This window comes from Gekko japonicus, unplaced genomic scaffold (assembly GCF_001447785.1).
Source record: "Gekko japonicus isolate JY-2015 unplaced genomic scaffold, Gekko_japonicus_V1.1 scaffold2082, whole genome shotgun sequence".
NCBI lineage: Eukaryota > Metazoa > Chordata > Lepidosauria > Squamata > Gekkonidae > Gekko > Gekko japonicus.
This window is the reverse complement of record NW_015159777.1, coordinates 271,894-279,892: the sequence shown is the minus strand read 5'-3', so window position 1 is coordinate 279,892 and position 7,999 is coordinate 271,894. Positions and strand designations below refer to the sequence as shown.

The following is a 7,999-nucleotide window of genomic DNA, read 5'->3' as shown; positions in this document are numbered from 1 at the left end:
CGGCGGCGTCTCCCGCTCCCCTTCTCCGCTCCTCCTCATCCAGCGGCCGTAAAGCGAGGCCGGGCTTCCTGTCAGGCTGCAGGCCGCTTTCTCAGCGCGAGCGGGGAGGGGGGGGGAGAATTGGGGTGCGCGCGCGACGTTTCGCGACCTCGCTTTGCGGCCGGCCCGCTGGGAATGGATGTGAAGGAATTGAAGGGGAGGAAGGAGGGAGCGCGCGGCGGGGAGCGGGGTTCTGAGGGGGCGTGGCCTCGCCGGAAATAGTCCCCTCCCCTCGGTTTGAGGAACAGCTCGCGACACTCGCTTGCTTTACGGCTGTCCCTCGGGGAGGGCGAAGCCCGTCCCGTCCTCTTTTCTTATCTCTATGGTCAGTGAAAGAGAAGGAGCCCCCCCCCCCCGGCCCGCCACTTTTTTTTTTTTTTTTTTTTTTTGGTCGTGCCTTTACGGAGCCGGCCGCCGGCGCAGGCGCAGATCGGAGCGGGGCCGAGGAAGAGGCGGGGTGAAGCGGAGGGAAATAATAGGAGGAGAAGGGGCGGGGCCGGATTAGTGCAGGAGGCGGGGTTTAGGTGACCCCCTCCTCAGAGCGGTTGTTGTGGGACCGCCCCCTTTTTTCGTACACGTGTCTGCGTGTGCACACGTATGCCCAACACATTTATGATACCTCATCCAAGACTCCCTGAGTAAGTGTAGCAGCCATGTAGGGTTGTCAACCTCCAGGTGCGAGCTGGAGATCTCCTGGAATCACAACTGATCTCCTGACTACATATAGATTTAGGGTGACCATATTCTGAAAAGCCAAAAAGAGCACATTTCCCCCCCACTGACTACTTCAAACAAATGATTGCTGTGAAAAATCTAATTTGAAGGAAACCCCCCCCCCCCCATTTCAGACACTGATCATTGCTAGGATCTAGGAATATGCTTCATCTTCCAACCCAGAAAGAGGGGCATTTTCATCAGTTTTTTTTAGAAGAGAGACCATAAGAGGGTGGACACCAAAAAAAGAGGACATATCCTCTAAAAAGAGGACATCTGGTAACCAATGCTCCCTCTGAGCTGTGGAGCCTTGTGAGCAAAAGTTCTACTTTGCCAGCGACTGGCACTAAAGTTGTGAGTGAGCAATGTGGCTACTGCATCAGTTAGTTTGCTCTGGAGCCCTCCTTCCTGAGCTAAGACAAAAATGTGTGAGCCAGAGGCTAAAAAACTGAGCTACCTCACACTAACTCAGCTTAGAGGGAACATTGCGGGTAACCAATGCTCCCTCTGAGCTGTGGAGTCTTGTGAGCAAAAGTTCTACTTTGCCAGCGACTGGCATTAAAGTTGTGAGCGAAGCGAGTTGGCTGCTGCAGAAATTAGTTTGCTCTGGAGCCCTCCTTCCTGAGCCGAGACAAAAAGGTGTGAGCTCACACTAACTCAGCTTAGATGGAACACTGCTAGTAACCCTATTGTTTATGTATTATTTATTTATTTATGTCGTCTCCGGATTACATAACAACGTTTCAAAAAATGGATCTTCTTCAGGAGATATTATAGTGGTGCCAAAGCTCTCAGTTTCATACCAGTAGAAACATAGCAGCATATTTTGAGCCTGAATGTTAATTGAGATCAATGTCCTATCTGAATTTAATATTCTTAAGAGTTGTTGTCTAACATTTATGAAACTGAGAGCTTTGGCACCACTATAATATCTCCTGAAGATCTATTTATGGAACATTGTTATGTAATCCAGAGACGACTTTGATTATGTACCTTGGTTCAAGGATCTTCTATTGAGTTGTGCATCATGTTGTAGTGCTTTAGATTGCAATACATAAACAGCATTCTTTATAAGTCTTATGACTGTTTGATTGTGGGTCAGACTATCACGACTGTTGGCTTTATACTTGTTTAACTGGCCATTGTGTGAGACAGGATGCTGGACTGGATGGACCAGTGGTCTGACCCAGCAGGGCTCTTCTGATGTTCTTAACATGTGAAACATGTTTTATTGTGCTTGTGTGTGTATGAATGTACGTATACACAAACATATACATGCGTAACACATTACAATTCCAAAACATATGCAGTTGTATAATCACACACAGACACGCACTGTGTAGTTTCCTGTTTCCACTAGTGCTCCCTATGCGCTTGGTAACAGCACATTCTGTCCCTCATGTGCAGACATAAATCAACTAGTCCATCTGTGCTCACTTTGCCAATTCAGGACTCTTCCTTTTCATCTTTTGCTGTTTACATGATACCACAGAAGTCCAAAAACATAGAGATTTATAGACAGGGTCAAAAGGATATTTACTTCCCTGGCGATCGGAAATCCCATACACGAAACTGTTGCCAACTCTGGTTTGGGAAGTTCCTGGAGGTTTGGGGGAGGAGCTTTGGGTGGGTGGAGTTTGGGGAGGGAGCTCCGCGGGTATGCAATTACATTGAACACAAGAACATAAGAGAGAAGCCAATGCTGGATCAGGCCAAAGGCCCATCCAGTCCAACACTCTGTGTCACACAGTGGCCAAAATCCAGGTGCCATCAGGAAGTCCAGCAGTGGGGCCAAAACTCCAGAAGCCCTCCCACTGTTGCCCCTCCCCCCAAGCACCAAGAATACAGAACATCACGTGGCCAGCTTGGGAGCCAGCCGGAACTCCGTTCTTGTGCGTTCCTGCCCCAAAATAGCCCTGGTAGGACCTGACGTTTTGCCAGCAGGTGTGACTGGCATCCTCAGAGGTATAACACAGTCTGTAATGATGCCAGTCAGAGCTGCTGGCGAAACGTCAGGTCCTACAATGCCAAGACCACGGCCACACGGCCCGGAAAATCTACAACTAATGAAGTCAGGCTGTGAAACCCTTCGACAACATAGCTTTGAAAGGGGATTAGATAGCTTCATGGAGGAGAAGTCTACCAGTGGCTACTAGCCATGGTGACTCAGGGAACCTCCACATTCAGAGGCACTAATCCTCTGAATCCCAGAGCCAGGAGCCAACGTCAGGGGAAGGCCTCGGCCTCTGTGCCCAACTTGTAGACTGTCCAGAAGAACTGGTTGGCCACCAATGCTCCCTCTAAGCCGTGGAGTCTTCTGAGCAAAAATTCTACTCTGTGAACTACTGGCATTAAAGTTGTGAGCGAGCGATTTGGCTACTGCAGAAATCAGTTTGCTCTGGAGCCCTCCTTCCTGAGCTAAGGCAAAAATGTGTGAGCCAGAGGCTAAAAAAACTGTAAGCTAGCTCACACTCACTCGGCTTAGAGGGAACACTGGACCCGACCAATGCTCCCTCTAAGCTGTGGAGTCTTGTGAGCAAAAATTCTACTCTGTGAACTACTGGCATTAAAGTTGGGAGTGAGCGATTTGGCTGCTGCATAAATTAGTCTGCTCCGGAGCCCTCCTTCCTGAGCTAGGACAAAAATGTGTGAGCGGGAGGCTAAAAAACTGTCAGCTAGCTCACACTAACTCAACTTAGAGGGAACGCTTTTGGCCACTGTGTGAGGCAGGATGCTGGACTCCATGGACCACTGATCTGATACAGCAGGGCTATTCTTACGTTCCTACATTCTTAACATTTGGCGGAAGTTAGAGCTGAATTTTCTCTTCGCCTCACCTTCCCTAAAGTTTCGTCCAGTGTTCGGCCACATTCTTCCGGATCCCCACGTGACCTCCGATTTCTAGGAACTGATGAGGCCGCCTGTATATTGGTCAGCGGGCAGGCGTATCCATTGCTTTGGGCTTGGTTCTTCTCATACAGGAGGCCAGCCAGGGAGTCCCACTATTTTTCGTCGGCCCTACATCGCCGAGTGGCCTGGGCCACCAAATCGTATTCTGGGACGTTCTGCCAGAACACCCGATCTGAAAGAAACTCGGCTTAGCCACTCTGGGCTGTGGAGGCTGCGTTCTCTCTCCTTGAAGTCACAAAGCTCCACAGTGATGTCAGAACGGGCAGCCCAAACAGCGGGCGGCCGTGCAGCAAATGCGTGGGAAGGAGGTGGTCACAGTTACGGGCCATTCTGCATAGCAGCCCCAACTGGAAGCACACCTCTCTAAGCCCACTGACGTTCTGTTTGGTGTACTGGTTAAGTGCGCGGACTCTAATCTGGGAGAACCGGGTTTGATTCCCCACCCCTTCACATGCAGCTGCTGGTGTGACCTTGAGTCAGTCACAAGTTCATTCAGAGCTGTTCTTTCAAGGGCAGTTTCTGTCAAGAGCTCATTCAGCCCCACCGACCTCACAGGGTGTCTGTTGTAGGGAGGGGAAGGGAAAGGAGTCTGTAAGCCGCTCTGAGACTCCAAAGTGAAGGGCAGGCTATAAATCCAATCTCCTTCTCCTCTTCTTCCTCTTCTTCCTCTTCTTCCTGTTCTCTTCCTCCTCCTCGCCTCTTCCTCCTCCTCTTCTTCTGTTCTTCCTCCTCCTCCTTCTCCTCTTCCTCCTCCTCTTCTCCTCCTTCCTCCTTCCAGCTCCTGCCAACCTAGCAGTTCGAAAGCAAGAAATTGCAAGTAGATAAATAGGGACCACTTTGGTGGGAAGGTAACAGCGTTCCGTGCGCCTCGGTGTTTAGTCATGCCGGCCACACGGCCACGGAAACGTCTTCGGACAGCACTGGCTCTTCGGCTTTGAAACGGAGATGAGCACGGCAACCCTAGAGTCGGACTCGACTGGCTTTCGAGCAAGGGAACCTTTACCTTTACCTTTTTACTAGCACTTTAGGGTAGTGATTTATGGATTTTAGGATAACCAATCTGTTTTGGTTTGATTAGTTATGGCCCCATTCACATGGAGGATTTGCTGCCCTAAAGGAATGAATGTCAGGCAGATTTTCGGGACACGATCACACCGCAACATGTGGGAAGTGTAGAATGTATCCTCATCCATTTTACTGGAGAATCCTGTCCCTGGCATACGAACAAATCAATTTGTATGCACGGGACAGGCTGAGGATACATTGTAGTATTTGAAATCATGGCACGGAATATCATGTGAAGACACCACGAAGAGTAGGTTTTCAAGAGAGACTATCATGGTGCTTCAGTATGTTCGGATGAAGTTGTGAACAAAATGAAAATCAACTCCGGGGAGTTTCATCAACCCACTTATTTTTCCTGTACTTTTGGTGTGTTTATGGAAGAAAGAATATGTAACAGTGTGGATGTGTTCTTAGCTATTATAAAATAACATTGTTAAATACAGTGGAGAAATTGTATTTTATTTCATCCTAAGCGCTGAGTGTCAGCCTGTTTTCCGGTTTACTAGTTGTCTTGGGCTGTTTGTTGTTCAGTCGCACAGTCGAGTCCGACTCTTCGCGACCCCGTGGACCGGCTCCCGCCAGACCTTCCTGTCTTCCGCCGTCCTCTGAAGTTGGCTCAATTTCATGTTCGTTGCATCGATGACACTGTCTAACCATCTCATCCCTTGCCGTCCCCATTTATATTATTTTACTTAATATCACAAGAGGGCAGCATTGTCCTGCTTTCTATGAGATTTGAGAAAACCTCGTGGTTTTCTTTTTTCAGAGGCCGAAAGAAAAACCAGGCAACTGTTGGGACTGTCAATGTCAACGGGGTGGGGTGCGCTTTTACGCATTACATTTTTGAATTGTGCACCTAAGATGATTTCATTGTGCACTGAATAAAATTCAGACGTGGGCATGTGTCAGATGCAGATATCGTAGCAATTCCCTTCTCAAAAAGCTGGGGTTGGCTGGCCCTGAACTAGATAGCCCCGGGCAAACCCGATTCCGTCAGATCGTGGAAGCTGAGCAGGGCCGACCCTGGCAAGTACTTGGAAGAGAGACCTCCAAGGAATACCTGGGCTGGGACACAGACGAAGGTAATATCAAGCCACCTCTCTGAAATGTCCTAGCGCCACAAGGAGTCAGAAGTCACCATGACTTCCAGGCACGCAAGCGCACACACGCACACAAACAGACAGACACACACATACACAAAATACTCAGTTTAGTGTAGAGGTTAGGAGTGCGGACGCTAATCTGGGAGAACCGGGTTTGAGGCCCCATTCCTCCACATGCAGCTGCTGGGGTGACCTTAGGTCAGTCATAAGTTCTCTCAGAGCTGTTCTCTCAGGAGCAGTCCTTGAAAGAGCTCTCTCAGCCCCACCTGCCTCACAGGGTGTCTGTTGCGGGGAGGGGAAGGGAAAGGAGACCGTAAGCCACTCTGAGGGTGTGGTCAGACGGCGTGCTGGGAGCGGTTTAAATTGCTCCGGCCCTGATGCAGTTTTTTTTTAACCTGGAGAATCGCGATCACACTCGCCTCCTTGCTCCGGATCGCTGTGCAGCCACATCGCTCCCCGCCGTCCACACGCGGGAGCCTGTGTCGGTGTTGTTTCTCTCTCTCTCTCAGTTTTGGCATGCAAACAGGCAGCCATCTGTAGAACTAAAATTTCCACGCGTGCGCAGAACAGCATTTTCCACTTCAACCCGACTGCTGTAACACTTCCCTTTAAACTTTAAAGGAACACTTCCCTTTAAACGTTTACCCCGAAAACGGCCTCCGTGAGACCCCAAACTGGTCTAAATGCTAAAACTAGGCACCGTTTAAACATTGCTTTTAATAACGCGGTGGCGGACCTCCGCCTATGTGCACACCGTCAGCGCTAAAAAAATGGGCGAAAAGCGGAAGCCTCGGGCAGCTTCCAAGCAGGAGTGATCAGACATCAGAAAAGTGCGGCCGGAACCGGAGAATCAGGAAAACACCACTTGGGGACCTGGCATTGAAATACTCCGGGTTCAAGCCGTTTTGAGCCGGAAAGGGACGGCTGGGGATGGGAGGCAGATGTCGACCGTGTGAACGCGCGGATAAAATCTGTGGCGGGCCGAAAGCGGCCCGTCTGGATTCACCCTGAGACTCCTTCTGGTAGTGAGGGGGGGGGTATGAATCCAATCTCCTCCTTCTCCTTCCTCCTCCCTCCAAAAAAGCTGGGGTTGGCTGCCTGTGAGAGTATGTTCCTCAGCAAACATGGGTTGGCCCTTCCCAGCATGTGAAACAGCCCCTAAGACCGATATCCTGTAGGTTGCAGGAAATGGCATACTTTTTGTGATGAGCTTGAGAGAGCCAAGGGAGGGAAAGCCACATGGCGTAGCCCGATCTCGTCAGCTCCTGGAAGCTAAGCAGGGTGGGTACTGCCTGGGATCCCCTATAAATTGGCTGCGACTTGAAGGTGCTCTACACACACCCCGAAAGAGCTGGGCACCACCATCCAACAGAGCAAAAGTACTTGCTCTGAAGAGCCTTTCCCCCAACCCCTTTCCCTGTCTGTCCCCAGACTCCTGCAGGTAATCCTGCATAGCAAAGAAGAAGAAGAAGAAGAGGAGGGAGGAGGAGGAGGAGGAGGAGGAGGAGGAGGGGAATGTCTGGCTGATTTTCTGAATATGGCTATTAAAGATGGGCTAAAAATCTTCTTTTGGATTCCTTGATCTGCATCTCCTCTCCTTGTTGTGGTTCTCCACTGAATCCAAAAGTGAAATAATTGGTGAGCGGCATCACTTTCGAGCGGGTGGAAAAGGGCTCCTGATGAAATCACTGCAGATTGTTGAGTCCATGTCCTCGTGGAAGGGCATGAAAGATGATGATCTCGACAGTTTTTGGGATGTTTTGAAGTCAGCTCCAAGTTCACTCGGTGAAACCGACCTGGTTCACCAAAGCTGAAGTCAACCACAGTTGACTTGGTTGAAGTCTACTGTCGAAGACGAAGAGGAGGAGGAGGAGGAGGAGATTAGATTTATACCCGGCCCTTCACTACCCAATGGAGTCTCAGAGCTGCTTACAAACTCCTTTCCCTTCCCCTCCCCACAACAGACACCCTGTGAGGTAGAAGAAGAAGAAGAAGAAGAAGAAGAAGAAGATATTGGATTTATACCCTTCACTACCCAATGGAGTCTCAGAGCGGCTTACAATCTCCTTTCCCTTCCCCTCCCCACAACAGACACCCTGTGAGGTCGGTGGGGCTGAGAGAGCTCTTGACAGAAACGGCTCTTTTTCAAGAACAGCTCTTATCAGAAC

The 7,999-nt window shown here is 49.9% G+C and overlaps 1 protein-coding gene across 1 annotated transcript in view; it reads right to left on the bottom strand.

The window, feature by feature from the left end:
- Positions 1-7,999, bottom strand: part of NAA30 (N(alpha)-acetyltransferase 30, NatC catalytic subunit) — a 58,671-nt gene that overhangs the window by 28,026 nt on the left and 22,646 nt on the right. The gene's annotated exons all lie outside the window — the stretch shown is intronic.